This window comes from Cyanistes caeruleus, chromosome Z (assembly GCF_971803275.1).
Source record: "Cyanistes caeruleus chromosome Z, bCyaCae1.hap1.1, whole genome shotgun sequence".
Taxonomy (NCBI): domain Eukaryota; kingdom Metazoa; phylum Chordata; class Aves; order Passeriformes; family Paridae; genus Cyanistes; species Cyanistes caeruleus.
Window position 1 is genome coordinate 19,099,902 of NC_141732.1, and position 18,479 is coordinate 19,118,380.

The window sequence follows — 18,479 nt, forward strand, 5'->3', positions numbered from 1 at the left end:
CCACTCCCTTTTCTCTTATAAAAGGTTTACACAGAATGTGATTTTTAACTCCATTCAATACCTGTAACTCAAACCCATCTTTTATTCAACTGTCTTTTAGAACAATCAATGATTGGTGTAATAGTAACTGTATAATAAATATATATATACTGAAAAAATGCTAACAGTTTGGAATGAGTTAGAGTTTTCAAAAAATAGCTGCACAATCAAAACTGTGTATTTATATTTAATCCCAACTCTTTTCCTTAAAGGACAGCCAAAAGAAGCTTGAGTTTCTTGGAAAAAATATCAGTAAAGTTTACAGACTAGTGACTGTTTGAAAAATTCATCAAATGAAAAAAAATCACCTTGTAAACATGACAGCCTAGTTTTCATGCATGCACTCCTGTAAGACTTCTATGTCATACTTCTTTGGTTCACTTGTCAAAACAAAGCAATTATTCCTTTCAGTCTTGGTTTATGGGAGAAAAGCAACATTTGATTATTCAGCTTTTAAATACTGTTTTAGATAGCTAATACTAATTTCGTCTTCTAAAAATCAAAACCCAAAAATGTTTCAGAAGAAAAAAAATAAGAACATCAAGACAGAAATTAGTACAATTGAGAAGAAATTTTACTGTTATTTAGCATTGCCAGAGCCAGAGCCTTCAGTGCACCAAAAGACTTTAACTGACGATCTGGACTCTAAGCAGAACTGCACCACCAGCCTGCTGCCTGCCCTCCTTGTCTCCCTTGGGGGCAGCAGAATAGGTATCAGCTAGGGAGGGCCCTCCCCTGCCATTTGGGTTTTCCCCCTCCTCTCCTGTTGCTCCAAAGAGCAGACAGTCATTGATGCTCTCAAAGAACCAGTATGACACAGACCTTCTCTGATGGCAAAACACCCAGTGTTTCTATTTTAAGAAAGAAATCCATTTCTTAAAATTTGTATTTGGCATAGTATGGAGGAGAACTATATTTTGAAACTCCAAATTCTGAAGTATTTTAGACAATAATAACCCACTTTTTTTTTCTGTAAAGGAGATTAATTTAACTGTTGTTATCAATCTGCATAAAAGTATCATTCCATCATATTTCAATTTACTATTATGATGTTTTAAGACAAATCATCTTGGAGAATCTGCTTCAGGTTCAACTCTCTAAGTCCCTATCTTAATAGGCCTAGTTCTTTTCAAAACATATTAGAGGACTGTTAATCAACATTAAAATGACATAGCTGTCAATCTTTTCAGTAGCTACTCAAGAAAATTAACCTATGTACAGTTAAGCTTAAAAAGAAGTATTTTTCAGGTCTCTTATTTTAACACATGGTATCAATGAAATTTAACCTCACTGTAATAATTTCCCACTTCTAACAAGTATAAATTATGAAACTATTTTTACCGAAAGTCATTACACCTATTTAAAAAAAATACTACACAACACTCAAGTTAATACAACAGATACTTCTTACTTTTAAAATTCATAGTGCTTACCACTGAAAAGCACTTTTTGTGTGTTTTCTTTTTCAGTGTCAATCAAATGGAAGAAATCTCTTATAAAAATTATATTTAGTTCCAATTAGGTATTTCTTCATTTTGAAAAAACAATTAAATTAAACATAATTGTAAAAACCTCCCAGTACAAACATACATGTGAAATTCCATGGGATTTCTGAGATCAATTTGTAATGTTTATACTTATTATATTAATCCTTTGTTCTCAGACATACTGTTTGTAAAGGCAGCATTTAGCTAAATCTTGAACAGAATTTTTTATGAGCACATCTGTTGAATACGCACATCTCAATGTAACCACAATTTGAGGGATATGTCAAAATGCAGCACTGAAAGTATAGAGAATTAGCCAAATCATTGAAGCATTTTTCTGTTACTGCTTATCTTACAGGCGTTATCTCTTTATTGCCCTAACATCCTTGCAAAACTAAAAGAGGATGAGAGAATTGACAAGATTTTTCATCACTCAGCTTATACTTCCAATGAGACCTTAACAATGATTTCCTTTACCTAGCTTTAGTCGCATAACTCTTTCAAGCTGCTTTACAGCACAGAATATGTCATCCACAATCACACAGCAGGCAGCAAAAGCAATGGCAGTGGCCTGAGATACTACTATTAAATGTGAAATTCCTACTGTTCTACATATTTAAACAGTCTGAATATTTAAAATTATTTTGAAAACCATATAGAGCATACACAAGAAATCCATTTAAAAACTGTAATTTCTTGATCTCTATTCTTACATTGTAAAAGCTTTTACCCAATTTTCTGTGGTAAAAATCCTTTAAAATTGTTTACTGTTTAAAATACACTTGTAAAATAAAAGGAAAATTAAAAATTCTCTCTATAAAAGAACATGACCCATTTTTGTTTCTGTTATGTATTGAAGATCTCTATTTAAATTTTCCAAATTGCCTTTCACCTGTTTGTTAGACTTTGCTGAATCATATGCAACATTTACAAAAAGAATATAATGTTCCAGTAAAAAAAAGACATTTAATGCATACAAGAAAAAAACCCCAACAAAACAGAACCACTAGTCTTCATGATGGTTTTATTTATTCAGTATTTTAAATGCCACAAATAACTTTGAAACAAGTTTTACTAAAATCATCTTGCAATGTTCCCCTCCGCTGCAGACTTTCCACATTCGCTGTTGTCATAAACTTATACTTAAATGTTAATTTTATATTCATAAATTATTATCCACCATATACTTAAAACATTTGCCTTTGTATTTTTTTAAAGAGAGATTCTAAGTAACTATAATTAAATACTCATTTATAACCTGAATACAGTTTTCTTCCAAATTCTGCCATAAGACTCACTAAATAAGAGAATGTGAATAAAATATAAGAAAAGAAACAGAGTCCTTGCAGCGGATGAAACAGAAAGCTATGCCTTCCACCTAAAGCTGTAATATCAGAATGCAGTGCTGTGATCTAAGGCAGCTATATCAGCCCTTAAATCATAGTATTATCAAAAAGAACTGTGAAAATGCACATTTCTGACAAATAGCATATGCTACTATTTTTAATATCTGTAGTTTTTTCAAACTATGTAACTTAGGCCTGCCCATATTGTAGGAATATCTACATGCCAGAATTTATAACTAAAATCTGTGAGTTCTCCCTGTTGTCTCTCCCCAATTCTTTGAGCCACAGAAAGTGCTGAGACTAGAAAGGAATCAGCACTGTTTTTTAAGATTTGCTGCTACTTGGGACTGGTAAAAAATGTTCAAAGACAAGGAAAGAATTCTAATTTACATAAACTTAATCAAACACTATTGGTCAAAGGCAGTGACTTCAAAAGAGGAACATGCCATCTGGAGTTACAAGGAAACTCCTGAGTAGTTACATCAGTAGAAAGGAATAAAGGATAATGTGATTTCATAACCTTCTGTAAAGAACAAATGGCCATTTTCTGAGTAGCTCTTGAGAGACAGTCCTATACCATCTTCAGCTCTCAGTAGGTTATCCTGCAGCTGGAATCCCACACAGTGTATAAACCAAGGTCCAGCATTTATAAACAAGCCACCCTCACACAAGAAGCCCACAAGCATTAAGAATCCTACCTCTAAATCCAGGGGCTTTCCCTACCTCCTTATTAGTCTATATAGTTACCAAAACTGTAAGTGTGACGACACAGAAGTGTGTCTGTATACGAGTGCAATTATTTTGTCTTTCTTTTCTGGTTTTCAAAATTCAAAATGCTTCTTCTGAGCATTTTGTGCCTGCTATAACTCCTGTTATATTTAATAAGTTTGGGAATGTTTTTAAAAAGGATAAATCTGATACAATGCTGTCTTTTTTATATATGGTATAAGGCCTTACAAAAAAATAATTTACAAATCAACTTTTATCCCAATGCCACATACAAACTAGGGAGAGAATTACTCTGGCATTGTCACCAATTAAGACTACATCAATCAATCTCATTGTCAAATTACTATACTTCATGAATGATGGAAGTTTTAAAATAATTTTCAATTAAAACAGTAATTACCCATAAGTAGACTAAAATAATCATAAATGCATAGAAAAGAGATTCTTAGAAGCCTAATTAGAAATACCTACTCAATATTTTTTACAATCTTCTTAGCCAAGAAATTGCACAATAAATAGAATAATTTCAGAACAGACTATTTTATTTTCTATAAAACTAATTTATTTTCTACTGCTCCAGATGAGGGTTTTAAGTATTGAGTAAATTTTGCATAGAGGTATGAGAAAATGTCTAAGACCAATAATTACTTTTCCCAGAAAGACTGAATGGCATTGTTTTTTTCCCTGAAGAACAAGAACATAAGATATATATGAGACTCCCAGTGCACCCTCTGCAGAATTGCCTTTCTAATTGTGGCAATAAGTGCTATTTAGATATAATATTTGAGTTTTCTCATTTGTGGCACTTACAAACTCAGAAAGAAGAGGCAATACTTTTTAACATTCCCCCCCCAAACCCTCACAGAACTATGCTCTGAAAAGCATCTGCTACAGCATTCCCATCTTACTCATCATTAGTGTCTAAAACTGCACAGATTTATAAGGACTGTTGGGAAAGGACTTATCCTTTAGCACACTGGTAAAGAACCAAAAGTACACTATTTTCAACTGAAAACCTTACAAATACGTACTAGCTACTTTTAAAGCCTTTTCTTTTCTTGTTTATTGGAAAAATCCTCCAACATAACACAATACACTTTAAGGACAATGGTATTTAAAAGACAGAAATTTCAAGACCTTTAAGGTCTTGTCGTTCAGTAGATCAGAAAGAGTTACTGGAATTTTAACAGGAAATAGCTACAGGAAAGTATTATATTTAAAAAGAATTACAAAAAAAGCCTGTGACCACAGCTTTTAAAAGGTAGGCTGCATTTCAGTCCCTTCATTCCCACACACTACTTTCTTTCATTACTACTCAATTTAAAGCTGAGAGCATGAAAGATGTCCATTTTATAAAAATGAAATACAGAAGCTGTCCACAGAGATGCCTCTTAAATTGGCCCAAGTTTATAGCCACATTCTTAAAGTTTGTTTCATAGTATAAATGTAATGGATTTGGGTTTTTTTTCCCCAAATACTATTATTACTGCTATTAGTAGTACTACACAGGGCCATGTGAAACATTTCCTTAGCCATGAAATTTCCTTTTTTTTATCTTTTCATCTCTTTTTTAATGAAATGTTTACTTTTTTTGCTACTATTACTCAGCTTGTAAAGCTTGATGTGATACTACCTAATGCCAAATGCGTCACTCAGATTCTACAGCACAACACAGTGTCATATTTTTATTCAGCTCTGTTTTTCTCTTTCAAAAGCATTGCTAAGCATCTGTTTGCTTCTCCTTAAGAAAAAGACACTTCATAAGTAAAATTATTACAATCAAACTATTTTTACTGTGTTGTTGTGACTTAGGAATCACTACTGAAAACACTCCAAATCATGCACAGGTTTTCTCACTCCCCCTTTCTCATTCCTCACTCCCTGAGGCAGGAGGGAGAGAAGAATTGTAAGAAGTTAAGTTTACGGGTTGAGAAAAGGCCAACTTCCTGGAAACAGCAGTTTTGATCAGAAATGTAACACGAACAACGTTACATGAAATACACCAAAGTTGCAGAAGAAAGGCGATTGATTCATACATGGAGAAGCCCACCATACATAAACCTGCCCTGAGCAATCGCCACATTCCCCACAAACAGAAGAAATGCCGTCCCTGCCTTGTCCCCAGTGATGATGTGAGGTAGTATAGAATAACCTCCAGGTGCTAGCCATGACCTGGCCACTGCTAAAATAACCCTGCCCTGGTAAGAACCAGAACATTACCCAGCCCTTATTATGCACCATATAATTTATGCCCAAATCCTATACCTTCCAACAATATACTCAGAGTACATATACACAAGCACAGGTATCATTTCCATCATGAAAGGCCATCCAAGATGTCTGTCAAATTCATTGAGTCTGTGACTGTGAGTTGTATCCACTCTGGATGTCTTCCAGGGCAGGAGGGCTGGTGTGCTGTCAGGCATCATGAGCTCATGACCAGTGTATCTGGAGCAGTCCAGACTCACTGTCCGTGGTAGTTATGGCATTCAGCTACTAATAATATACAAAAAAAATTACAGACTGCTCTCACCTAAAAATCAGATCCCCTTCATGTACACATCGTGTTTCCCCATCCAGCTGCATTATGCAACAAGTGCACCAAGGTCACTGAGCAAAAACAGTCCCGTAGATGGGTTTGCCTTAAGGGGATTACTCCAAACTGTCTACCCTAACACATTCCTAATAGGCACCACAGGAACTTTATCACCCCCTTTGGTATGATATTTACTTGGGTAGGGCCAGGTCAAATCATGGAACCACTCTCTATCGTTAACTAACCAAGCGACCTTTGCTAATTAGAGACCTCAGTGTATGAAGGTCCAACCACCAAATGCTTTCAATGTGATTTTTAACAGTCCATTGTATCATTCAACTTTCCCAGGGGCTGGTACATGACAGGGAATATGATACCCACTCAATACCACGGCTCTCTGGCCATGAGGTCTATGAGACTATTTTTGAAATGAGTCCTGCTGTACGATTCAATTCTTTCTGGGGTGCCATGTTGTCACAGGACTTGCCTTTTGAAGCCCAAGATGGTGTTGCAGGCAGTGGTGTGAGGCACAGGGTACATCTCCAGCCATCCAGAACTTCTTTATACCTCTGTCAGCACTCAGAGCCTGCCTTTGTGGGTTCGCATGAGCGCAATGTAATTAACCTGCCAAATCACCATATATTTTGATTTTGACCATCGTTCACCACACCAAAGGGGCTGTCCCCACCTGCTTGCTTAAATGCAGTGCACATTTCACTTAAGAATAACCTGAAAAGTAGTATCCACCATTAAGTGCACCTCTCTTTCACGAGCCCATCTTTATGTTGTATCTCTTCCTTGATACCCTGATGTGTCCTGGGCCCACTGACTGGAAATAATTTCCCTATGCTGCCAGTCCAGGTCCACCCAAGACACTTTAATCTCGACAGCCCAAACCATCTGTCCATTTTTATGATATTTTCCAGTAGCACAACTTCTGGGTATGTGTGAATCTACATGATGTACTTTTACAGCCAGCTCTTCTACCTGGGCAGTGAGATCCTGCCACAATTCAGCAGACCAGATGCATTTATTTCTGTTCTGCCAACCGGTCTTTTTCTATTGGTTTAGCCACCTGCACACGGTATTTTTTGCCAACCACAGGTCAGTGCAGAGGTAGACTGCTGGCCATTTCTCTCATTCAGCAATATTTACACCCTTATTCTTGGAGAAATGCAAGGAAAACAGTGGGGCTGTGTTTCCATCCCTGAGGCAGCTGATTGCAGGTGTACTAGATATCCTCTAGGTGAAAGCAAACTGCTGCAGGCACTGCAGCTAAAGGAATGGAGAAAAAATGCATTAAGCAGTATTAATTAAGGCAGCACTTTGCTGCCTTGGATTCCAGTTCAGACTGAAGTTCCAGCACATACAGCACAGCAGTGGTGGTGTGACTTCCTTTAGACCACAACAATTCTGTCAGTATCCACTCTTCACTGGACTTATGCACTGCCCATATAGGGCTCTAAAGGGTGAGAGAATCTCGCTGACTGCTCCTTGGTGCTGCAATTCATGAATCATCTCATGGAAGGGGGTCACAGAATCCTGGTTAGTGTGATATTGCCAACACTCCACTGTTGTGATAGTGACCATTACCTGCCGTTCTTCAACCCTCAGCAGTCCCACAGCAGAAGGGTCCTCTGAAAGACCAGGCAAGGTATTCAGCTACTTAATGTCTTCTGTCTCTACAGCAGTGTGACTGAGTGACACTGACTGGATGCCAGATACCTACCAAAGCCTCTGTATCACTCCCCTTTGCAGCTGGACAGAGAAGAGAAAATATTACAAAGGGTTTATAAGTCAAGGACCAGGGGAGATCATTCACCAAATACCATCATGAGAAAATAGGCTCAAATTAGAAATATTAATTTAATTTATTACAAAATCAGAGCAGGATGCTGTGAAGTGGAATAAGAAAGAACACCTTTCCTGCATCCCTACCTCTGTCCCAGCTCTGCCCCACAATGTCTCACAGGGAGAAAAGGAATGGGGGTTATGGTTAGCTCATTACACGTTGTTCCTCCCTCTGCTCAGGGAGATGAGTCCTTCCAGTATTTCCAGAAGCAGTCCTTCCCACAGGAGACAGCTTTCCACAAACTTTTCAGAGGTGAGTCTATCCCATGGGCAACAGTCCTCCCCAAACTGCTGCAGTGTGGGTCACTCTTGCACTGGGCTCAGTCCTTCAAGAACAGGCTGCTCCAGCATGGGTCCCCCATGGGGTAACAAGTCTTACCAGGAAACCTTCAGCACGGGCTTCTCTCTTCACGGGTCTACAGATCCCTGTCAGATACCCTGCTCCAGCACAAGCCTCCCAAAGAGTAACAGCCTCTTTTAGGTGTCCACCTGCTCTGGTGTGGGTCTTCTCCATGGGCTGCAGGTGGATCTCTGCACCCCCATGGATCTCCAGGGACTGCAGGGGCACAGCTGCTTCCCCATGGACTGCACCATGGGCTGCATCTCACAAACTGCTCAGCTTGGGCACTTGGAGCAGCTCCTCTCTCCTTCTCCACTGATCTTGGAGTCTGCAGAATTGCTCCTCTCACATAGTCTCACTCCACTCTTCACTGGCTGCAATAAAAACGGTGCAATACTTTTCTTTCTTTTCTTCTTCCTCAGTATGTTATCACTGGGACATTTCCAGCTGTTCCGGGGGGGACTTTATGATGCTTGTATCTGCAATCATCTGTTCTGTTTATGCTGGATATTGAGTTCTTCACCTTTAAGACTGGTCCCGAGAGCAAAGCCAGGGAAGAAGAAGTGTGCAGTTTGTGTTCAAAACCAGCACTTATGCCTCTGCCTTCTGCTCCTGAACTGTGTTGTCTGCAGCACAGTCAGATAGCAAGACAGAGCTCTCCTTTGCTTTTAGCTAGTGTTTTTTTTGTAGCTAGCTGAGGCAGAGAAGGTTTCCAGACTGAGCCTTTTCTTTTCCTTGGAACTGATCAGCCTTGCTCTTGACTGAAAACTCAGACAAACCCCAGGAGCTCACATCTCTGGCCCAATGAGGCCCAAGATGTGGCATTTTCCAGTGCAGGAGGGACTGATAAGAGATTGAGCAAGCTGAGCTACACCCCACTTTGCGAAAGTCACAAAGGACTTTGTGAATTTGTCATCTCTTCACAACAGCAAGAGGTTTTATTGTTTAATATTATTCATTTTTTATGCTTGTGAATACTTTGACCAAAATTTGCCTTTCTGGTGCCAGCTATCATTAATGCTGAGCCCACACAGAGATATCAATGGAGATTTTGCCATAAGGCATGTGAAAATTTGCCTGCATTTGCCGATGATAGGGAGCTGCAAGTGACTCCAGAAACAACCTCCTTGAAATTATTTGAGGGTCAAAATGATTTTTGGAATGAACAGTCCTGCATTTGGAGGTGCAATTATTTTTTTGCATTCAGTGCAGACACTGCATGAATGATGTCCAAATATTAATGGACTTTTACATGGTTGTGTCCCTATATGGGACTGACCAGGACACAACCTTGTTTGGTCTATTAAAAGGGGGACTGTGATTTAAAGTCACCTCTGACACTGACCCCACAGGCACAGTAGATGCTGGAGGAGGTTCTGCGAGCAGTTTCTGCTCCTCAAGTTTATTACATTAATCTTTCCATTGATGTCGCTGTTTTGTTTTTAGGTTCTTTGAGTTTTTTTTGAGAGTCATGAGGCTGGATCAGCCCAACTGATAGAATTACAGGCTGCCGTCATAGCATTTCAGAAGTTTTCCCAGGCACCTTTCAATCTGGCCATGGATTCTGCCTCCATGACCAAATTGAGAGCCATCCACAAGCAGGTGTTGATGCTGGACAACTGGTGTCATTTATTTTTTGAGTTTTGTTGTTTTTTGTTGTTTTTGTTTTTTTGTAATAACGACAGGGTGAGATACCACCCTGAAATTACAGCCTTCTGATTGTATGGAGTATTGTATTTTCCTATTATTTATCATTTTGATTGTTTATAATGTTGCTAGTTTCTTTGTTCATTTTTCTTTTTTCTTTTCTTTTTGTTAAACCAAAAAGGGTGAGATGTTGCCCTGAAAACTCTGCTTCTGACCTTGCTGACGTGGTTTCCTAAGGACTTTCCCAGGACAGTAACTGTAAACATAGATATGTGTACATTCTTTCTGTTACACGTCTTGTGATGGGCATCTCTCATGGCCAGTGCAGTGACAAAGTGTTATCCTGACCATCCAATCCCTGGCCGTGGTCAAAAGCCTATAAATCCTGGGAGGAAAAATAAACTCTGCTCTTCTTTTCACCACACCTCGACCTGTGTCCACGTGATCTATTCATCTTCAGCGGCAACAATCATCACATTGCTGTAGCTAGGTAATCACCTGAAGCTCTTTGTTCATGGACATCAGTGCTAATGAGTTGGTGTACGATGATCATGTGCTCCATGCAAACTTCTGCCACGTGGATTGTGCACACTGGACCTCATCTGCATCTACAGGGGACTGCTCATTATTTGAATCCCTGGAGATTACCTCCAGCACAGCCAGTTCTCTGAGGTACTGGGTGCTTTCTCCATGGCGTCCCACCTGCCTGGGTGCACTACTAGATTATCCTTCAGAGAGTTGTGCACACACTTGACAGGAGTCATCCCCAAAGGCTGAGAGCTTCTGTGCTCTTCCCAATCCCCTTGTCAATGCCCACATCCTGGGACAGGGATCGTGGCTGCTTGGCCTCATTACCACCTAGTTACATATCTGTGAGCTGTGATATTGCAGCCAGGTCAGACTGGTGGCTGAAATCTTCTTGCACATTCTGCAGCTAACCTGGGGATAGGGATCAGTGATTATCTCTGGCCTTGCCTCTTCCTCCCATTCTATCAGCATGGGCTGTTCCTGCAGTTCAGCTGCAGTTTGTGTGGCCTCAAGTGGCTGTTGGTCTGATTTCCTCCTCCTACCCCTGAGGCGCCTAGTAGTAGCCAATAAATAGAAGCCAAAGCCCAGCATGGTGCATAACTGCTTGCCTCTTGCGAGTGCCACAGCATTTTTCTTTCAAATATTCTGCCACTTCATCAGGGTCCTGCAGTTGTTCAGAAGTGAACTTCAAAACCATTGGAGCAGAACAGGTCTCCAAATACTGGCACATTTTCTCACATATTCCATTCCACTAATGACTATACAGCCTTGTTGCAGATCTCTTTTTTGACTCTAAACATGGTGAAAACCACATTGAGGAGACCTGGCAGACCTGGCAGCATGAATGTGCTTTCCTTAACATCCAAAAGGGAATTAAAAATTCTCAAAAGCTGTTGTGACAGGTGTGAAGAAGTAAAAGAGGGTAAAAAGGTATGGAAAATCATCCTTCCCTGTTCCCCTCACAGGCTAGGTAGGATAACTAAAGAATTCCCAGAGGTTGCACCCAAGGCCAGTGTAGCAGTGGAACACTAAGCACATATCACAAATTACTTCCTTGACATTGATATTATCATGTTTTGAACTGATATCACACACTACAGCAACAAGGCCATCCTGATCCCCTTCTCTGCTCTGAAAAAAGAGCACTGCAGTAGACACAGTGCAAACATGGAAGTATGTAATGGTTTAGGTAGCACACCCATGTGAACAGATCACAGTGTGAGCAGTGGTTCTGTACCAAATAAAACACAGATCAAATTTGCTTCAAACCCACTCTGGTCAGATGTTTTGTTATCTGAATCCTTTGACCCTATGCTGGGTGTCAAATAAGATTGCTGTGATTTAGGAATGGTGTTCCCTAACACAGTGCTCCCACTGAATCCCTTCAAACCATGCGTCATTCGTTCATTCACCTCTCCCCCTGCCATGAGATGGGGAGGAATATTGGAAGCACAAAAAGTAGAGATTATGGGTTGAGGTAAGAACAACATACTGGAAGCAGCAATGAAGAAAGAAACTAACAGTAATGGCAACAATATTAACAGTGGGGTGCACAAGAAATTATTCACACACAAAAAAGCTCATCACATCGCAATCGGCCATACATGAACCATCTCCACACTACCCTCAAATGGATGAGATGCTCTTTGCCTGTCCAGGGCAATGATGCGAGGTAGTAGAGACTAACCACTTGGCTACTGCAAAAATTACCCCTGTCCTGTCTGCAACCAGGACATAAGTACAGCGGAGTATGTATACTGGACTACCTAACACAACCTAAAATGTGTTAGGTATTTTCAAGCTTGCAAGACAAATTCTTGTTTGAATTGCTTGCTTGCTTACCCCATACACCACATCCAGGAGGGGCTTTCTAGTCAGCCTCTCACCCAAACCTTCAAAGCACGCATCAGACTCAACCCATAAGAAACCTTCACTGCTCTCACTCAAAGCACACCAGCAAATTCACAAAGAAGCCCAGAAAAGACAAAGTATTTTGGTTGTGAATACATGGAAACTGTAAGAGGGTAGCAAAACTGACTAAATAATCTTAAAGGCATCTGCATCACTTCCTTCTATAAAAAAAGCTTTTCATCATAGTGTAAGTGACATACCACCTACAATAACACCTTTCTCCTCAGTGTCTACAGCCTCTTCTCCTTCACAGCAAAATTTGAAAATGAAGGTAAATTTTAAAAGTTTACTACTGTTTTTTGTACCAAACTCTTTCTATTTAATTAATTAATTGCCTTCTCAACTTCTATTCTTGTACTTGACTTTTTTTTATATTCCTGCTTGTCAATCAACTTTCCAAAGAAAATATGGCTTATGCAACCATTGCCTGGGCATTTGTTCTCCAAACTGCCTCAGGCACTCCCTCTTCCCAATGCAAACAAATTTTACAAAGGGGTAAGAAACTCAGAGATAATATAATTGTAAAAGGTTTCAGGAAAATAGCTGCATAAATGAAAAAGAAAATCCCTGCAAATGACTGTTGAACTTAGCCTTAGAACTTAGATTTTGTAATCCAATATAAGAGACAAAATCTTAAAACACTAGGCATTCCTAATTAAAGATTAGGAATCACAATCATACTGTGATGCTGGAAAACATGGAAAGTGATCACCATTGACCCTTAAATCTCAAGGGCAAGATGAACAGCTAGCGTCAGTCCTCTTGGAGGGATCACAATAGGACACACAGCTGCGTCCTGATTTCAGCTTTCAATGATAGCAGCCAGTACCTTCTGTGTAGACAATCCTTACTCCGATAAGTACTGGCTGGAGGTCTTGGAAAGCAGGGAAAGAAGGTCAGTCTCTTAAGACTTTTTTTAAAAAGAAAACTGGATTAAAGTGTCAGTGAGGAAGGAGTACAATGTAATTTATGGTAAAGACACCTACTAGTTAGGGCCTGCATTCATCTACATAACAACTTGGAAAACACTTTACCAAAAATGAGGACATATCTCTAAAAGGCCTCCTATCGTCCGAACATAGGAAACAACTGGATTGTCCTGAGCCATCTAAATTTCACACACCATGCTTAGCATTTTGCAGATGAATCACATATGAAATTTTTTAAGCAGAAAATACTTCTGATGGGCAAAATCAGAAAAGGCAAATGGAAGGAGACTCTAGGACACTCTGGGACCATTTATGCGTGTTGTGCACCGATGCTTGCTGGATGCCAAGCACCTACCAAAGCCACTCACACCCTCCCCTTGGCAGCTGGACAGCAGAGAGAAAATCTAATTAAGGGTTTATGGGTTGAGATAAAGACTGGGAGAGATCGCTCTTCAAATACCAACATGGGCAAAAAAGACTAATTAGAGATATGAATTAAGTTCAAAAATCAGAGCAAGATAATGAGAAGTAAAATAAACCCTTAAAAATACCTTTCCTCCACCCTCCCTCCTTCCCAGCTCTACCTTCTACACCAGCAGTACAAGGAGACACGGACTGGGGTTTGTGATCAGTTCATCACCTGTTATTTCTTCTGCTGCTCAGGGAGAGGATTCATTCCCCTGCTGCACTGTGAGGTTCCTCCTACAGTAGACATTTCTCCATGAACTTCTCTGATGTGAGTCCATCTCTTAAATAGTTCTCTGTGAACTGCTGCAACATACATGAGTCCATCCCACTGTCCACCCCCGCAGCATGAGTCAGTCTTCTACAGGGTACAGTCCTTCAAGGACAGGCTGCTCCAGCCTGAGAGCAAAGGCCTCTCTCTCCATGGATCTCCTGTTCCATAGTCTTCTCTCAGGCATCCACCTGCTCCAGTATGGGGCTCCTCCATGGGCTGCAAGGGCACAGCTGCTTTACCATGCTCTTCACCACAGGCTGCAGGGGAATCTCAGCTCCAACACCTGGAGCACCTTCTCCCCCTCCTTCTCCACTGACCTTGGTGTCTGCAGAGTTGTTCCTCTCATATGTTCTCACTGCGCTCTAGCTGCAGTAACAACTTGATTTTCTTTCTTCTTAAATACGTTAACACTGAGACATTACCACCATTTCTAGTTGGCCCAGCCTTGGCCAGTGGTATATTCATCTTTGGAGCCACCAGGGATTGGCTCTGCAAGACACTGAGGAAGCTTCTAGGAACTTCTCACAGAAGCCACCTCCTGTAGCTTCCCCTGTCCTTCCAGAAACAGGACATGCAAATCCAAAACAATACTACACAAGCTGTTTGATGTAATTTTAAGTACTGATGGCTAACATCTGCCACATCCAGGAGCATCTGGTTGACTGGTCTCCTTCTTGTACCAAGGCAAACAAGGTATCTGTGGTCCTTCAACTTATTCAAATGTTTAACCTGAGCTGCAAGCTCTGTACTAAAAACACAGCATGAATGATCAGTGGCATTGGGGAGACCTCAGCACATTTGAGACAGTGGTTTAAAATAACCCTGAAAGGCATTTCCTGACAAATCTCTTTGAAAGTGTCAGCTACTGCACTCAGAATGGTCTGCTGACAGAAATGACAAACATCCTGCAAGAGCAGAGTACCAGGAAGGATTTCAGGACTCAGATTATTATTAAACAAAGAGATTTGGCTTTGTTAGACACTTTGGAAGCCTCACTCAGAATAAGAAGGCAAGTGAGTGGAACATAGTATACTATTCAGAAAGTCACTTTTCCAGTGAATCTCAGAAACACGTCAACCTTCTCTGTCTCTTTCTCTGAAGAAGTTCTCAAACCACTTACTTGCACATAGCTGCTTCATGTGGCACAAGAAAGTATCCAGAATCATGATGCAGAGGAAGGGAGAAAAAAGTAAATGAAGAAAAAAGTCAGGGAAATGATATGAAGATATGTGTGGATTCTTCTTGAAAATATTAAGTACAGTGCCAAAACCACAAGAGACATGAAACTCATGGCTTGAGAACAGAATCATTGTTTTACATAACTGAGAGGAACTGAAGCAATGCCAGCTGCACAGTGGCCTAAATGCTAATAGATAAAGCATGAGAAATGGGAGGGCATAACTGCAAACGATATACTGCCCTTCAAAACTCTTACCCACAAGAATGCTACCTCCTTCAGCTGACAACCAAAAAACAAACCTGGCTTGCTTAGTAAGAAGTGATGACTCAAAGACTTCTGCCTAGTCATCATATAAAGAAAAATTACACAAATTACATAAATTACAACATTAAAAAATGAATACACAGCTTTTCGAAAGGCAATTACACAGACTAAACTGTTTACAAACACACCTTCTTAAACTTACACAGTTACACTTTCTTTTTAAACCTTTAATTTACTTTTTTCAGGTAAATTAAAGATACAAATAAATAAATTTTGCAGCACTGGGCTTTTAAGAATTCTTTTATAAAGGTATCTGTGTAATGCTCATGTTCCTGTCAGATAATTTCAAACAGATGACTAAAACAAATAGCTAGTATTTCTGCCTTGTAATAGCTGCTGAAAGACCGAGTCTCAAGATTTTTGATAGATGATCATATATTCTTGTACTCAATCAAGCATAACTGGAATGACTGTTCAACAAGGGAAGACAACAGAAGTCCACATGTAACTTATCTTGGCTTCCTAGATCACAGAGCAGTTTGCAGTCAATAGCATTTCAACATACAGGTCTATGCTTTGGAAAGCAGTGTAGTAAGTCATATTCTAAAACTGAATACTTTGAAGAACACAGAAGTAGAAAAGACAGCTTTTGACAAAAGAGCTATCATAGAATCAGAAAACATTATGGTAGGAAAAAAGCTCCAGGACCATCAATTCCACCCTTTGACTGAAACCGAACACCACCATGTCAACTAAACCATAGTACCAAGTGCCACATTCAGTTCTTTCTTGAACATTTCCACGGATGGTTCCTCTACCACTTGCCTGAGCAGCCCATTCCAATATTTAACAACCCTTTTGGTAAGGAAATTCTTCCTTGATGTCCAAACTGAACCTCCCCTATCACATCTTGAAGTTATTTGCTCTCATTACAGTATATAACCCTTTCAATAAAGAAATTCTTTCTGACATCCAAAATTAACCTTCCTTGACAGAGCTTGAGGCCTTTTGCTCTTGTCCTGTCACTAACTGATTGTGAGAAGAGACCAACCCCATCTCACTACACCCTCTTTTCTGGTGTAGAAAGTCGTAGAGTTGAAGAGAGTGATAAGGTCTCCCACAAACCTCCTTTTCTCCAGGCTAAACAACCACAGCTCCCTCAGCTGCTCCTCATATGACCCTACTCTCTACACTCTTCACCAGCTCTGTTGCCCTTCTTGGACACACAGTCCCACACCTCAATGTCCTTCTTCAAGTAGAGGATCCAGAACAGAACACAGGACTTGAGCTGGGGCATCACCACTGCACAGGGGAACAATCGCTGCCCTGCTCCTGCTGGCCACACTATTTCTGATAAAGACCAGGATGCCATTGGCCTTCTTGGCCACCTGGGCACACTCTGGCTCATCTTCAGCCAGCTGTCAACAGCACCCCAGGTCCTTTTCTCCTGGGCCACTCTCCAGCCCGTAGTACTGCATGGGGCTGACATAATCCAAGTGCAGGAACCAGCGTTGGCCCTATTGAACCTCACACCACCGGCCTCAGCCCTGACCCGGCCTGTCCAGGGCGCTCTGCAGAGCCTGCCTACGCTCCAGCAGATCAACACTCCTGCCCAGCTTAGTGCTGTCTGCACACTCCCTGAGGGTACACCCAATCCCCTCATCCACACCACCAGTAAAGACATTCAGCAGGACTGGAGCCAGTAGTGAGCCTTGGGGAACCCCTGTAGTGACTGACCACCAACTGCAGCACCGTTCACCCACATGCTCTGGGCCCAGCCAGTTCTTAACCCACTGGAGAGTGCACCTGCCCAAGCCATGGGCTGCCAGCTCCTCCAGGAGAATGCTGTGGGAGACAGCAGTGCCAAGGGCTCTGCTGAAGACCAGGTACACAACATCCACAGCCTTTTCCTTATCTGCTAGCCAGGTCACCTGGTCATAAAAGAAGATCAAGCTGGCCAAGCAGGACTTTCTAAACCTGTGCTGGACTACCTGATTCCCTGGTAGTCCTCTATGTGGGATATGACTGCACTCAATATAATGTGTTCCATAACCATCCCTGGCATGGAGGTCAGGCTGACAGGCCTCTAGTATCCTGCATCCTCCTTCCAACTACTTTTATAGTCATGTTGGCCAACCTCCAGTTGTCTGGGACCTCCCCAGTTAACCAGAATTCATGATAAATGATGAAGAACGGCTTGGAAAGCTCTCCTGCCGGATCTCTCAGTACTCTGGTGAATCCCACCCTTCCCACAGACTTGTGAGTGTCTAAGTACCACACTATGTCACCACTTCCTCCTGCCTTGCAGGGGGTCTGTTCTGCTCCCTGTCCTGGTCTATCTGTCCAGGGGACTGGTTGTCCTGAGGATAACAGGTCTTTATGTTAAAGACTGATGCAAAAAGGCATTAAGTACCTCAGCCTTTCCATCATCCTTGGTGACAAAGCTCCCCCCTCCCAACCAATAAAGGATCATCCACCTGGTCATATCACATGCAAGTGTTGTCTCTCTGCTGCTCTGGTACTAATGGCAGGCTTTAACACTCTCTGCAGATGGAGATCTAGACTGCTGCATACTTCGAAGGAAGCTCTCTGGGTCACCATGCTCCTTCTAGCAACAGCTTTCAACCATATGGAATTCACTGTTGAGCCTGTTCTACTTGGGGGGACAAAAACCACCAGCTGAGTTCACCTGAGGGGCTGGAGGGTGCCTGTGCCCTTCTACATGCCCTGCATACAAGCTGCTGAGATAACTGCTGTGCCTCACCCCAACTGATGTGCTTATAACCGCCATCTGAAGTAACTGAGTTTCTTAATACTACATACATTGTCTTCTTTCTTACAAATTCTACTGTTGATCTAATTTCTGTAAGACACAGTTTCAGACTGCTACTCTGTTCTTATTATGCAAGTCATGCTTGCATCGTTATAATGGACAGCAGAATAGGTGCCAGAA

The 18,479-nt window shown here is 41.0% G+C and overlaps 1 protein-coding gene across 50 annotated transcripts in view; it reads right to left on the reverse strand.

The window, feature by feature from the left end:
• The window catches only part of KIAA0825 (KIAA0825 ortholog), a 239,834-nt gene that overhangs the window by 203,806 nt on the left and 17,549 nt on the right, over positions 1 to 18,479 (reverse strand). For 6 of the 50 annotated variants that reach the window (XR_015280927.1, XM_086868966.1, XM_086868963.1 and 3 more), the window contains exon 3: positions 348 to 451. The exons of 41 other annotated variants lie outside the window; for them this stretch is intronic. The gene's annotated coding sequence lies outside the window, so the exon portion shown is untranslated. Of the gene's footprint in view, positions 1 to 347; positions 452 to 7,730; positions 7,896 to 18,479 lie in introns of those variants that run through there. 3 more of the 50 variants (XM_086868993.1, XM_086868986.1, XM_086868967.1) reach the window with 2 other exon arrangements.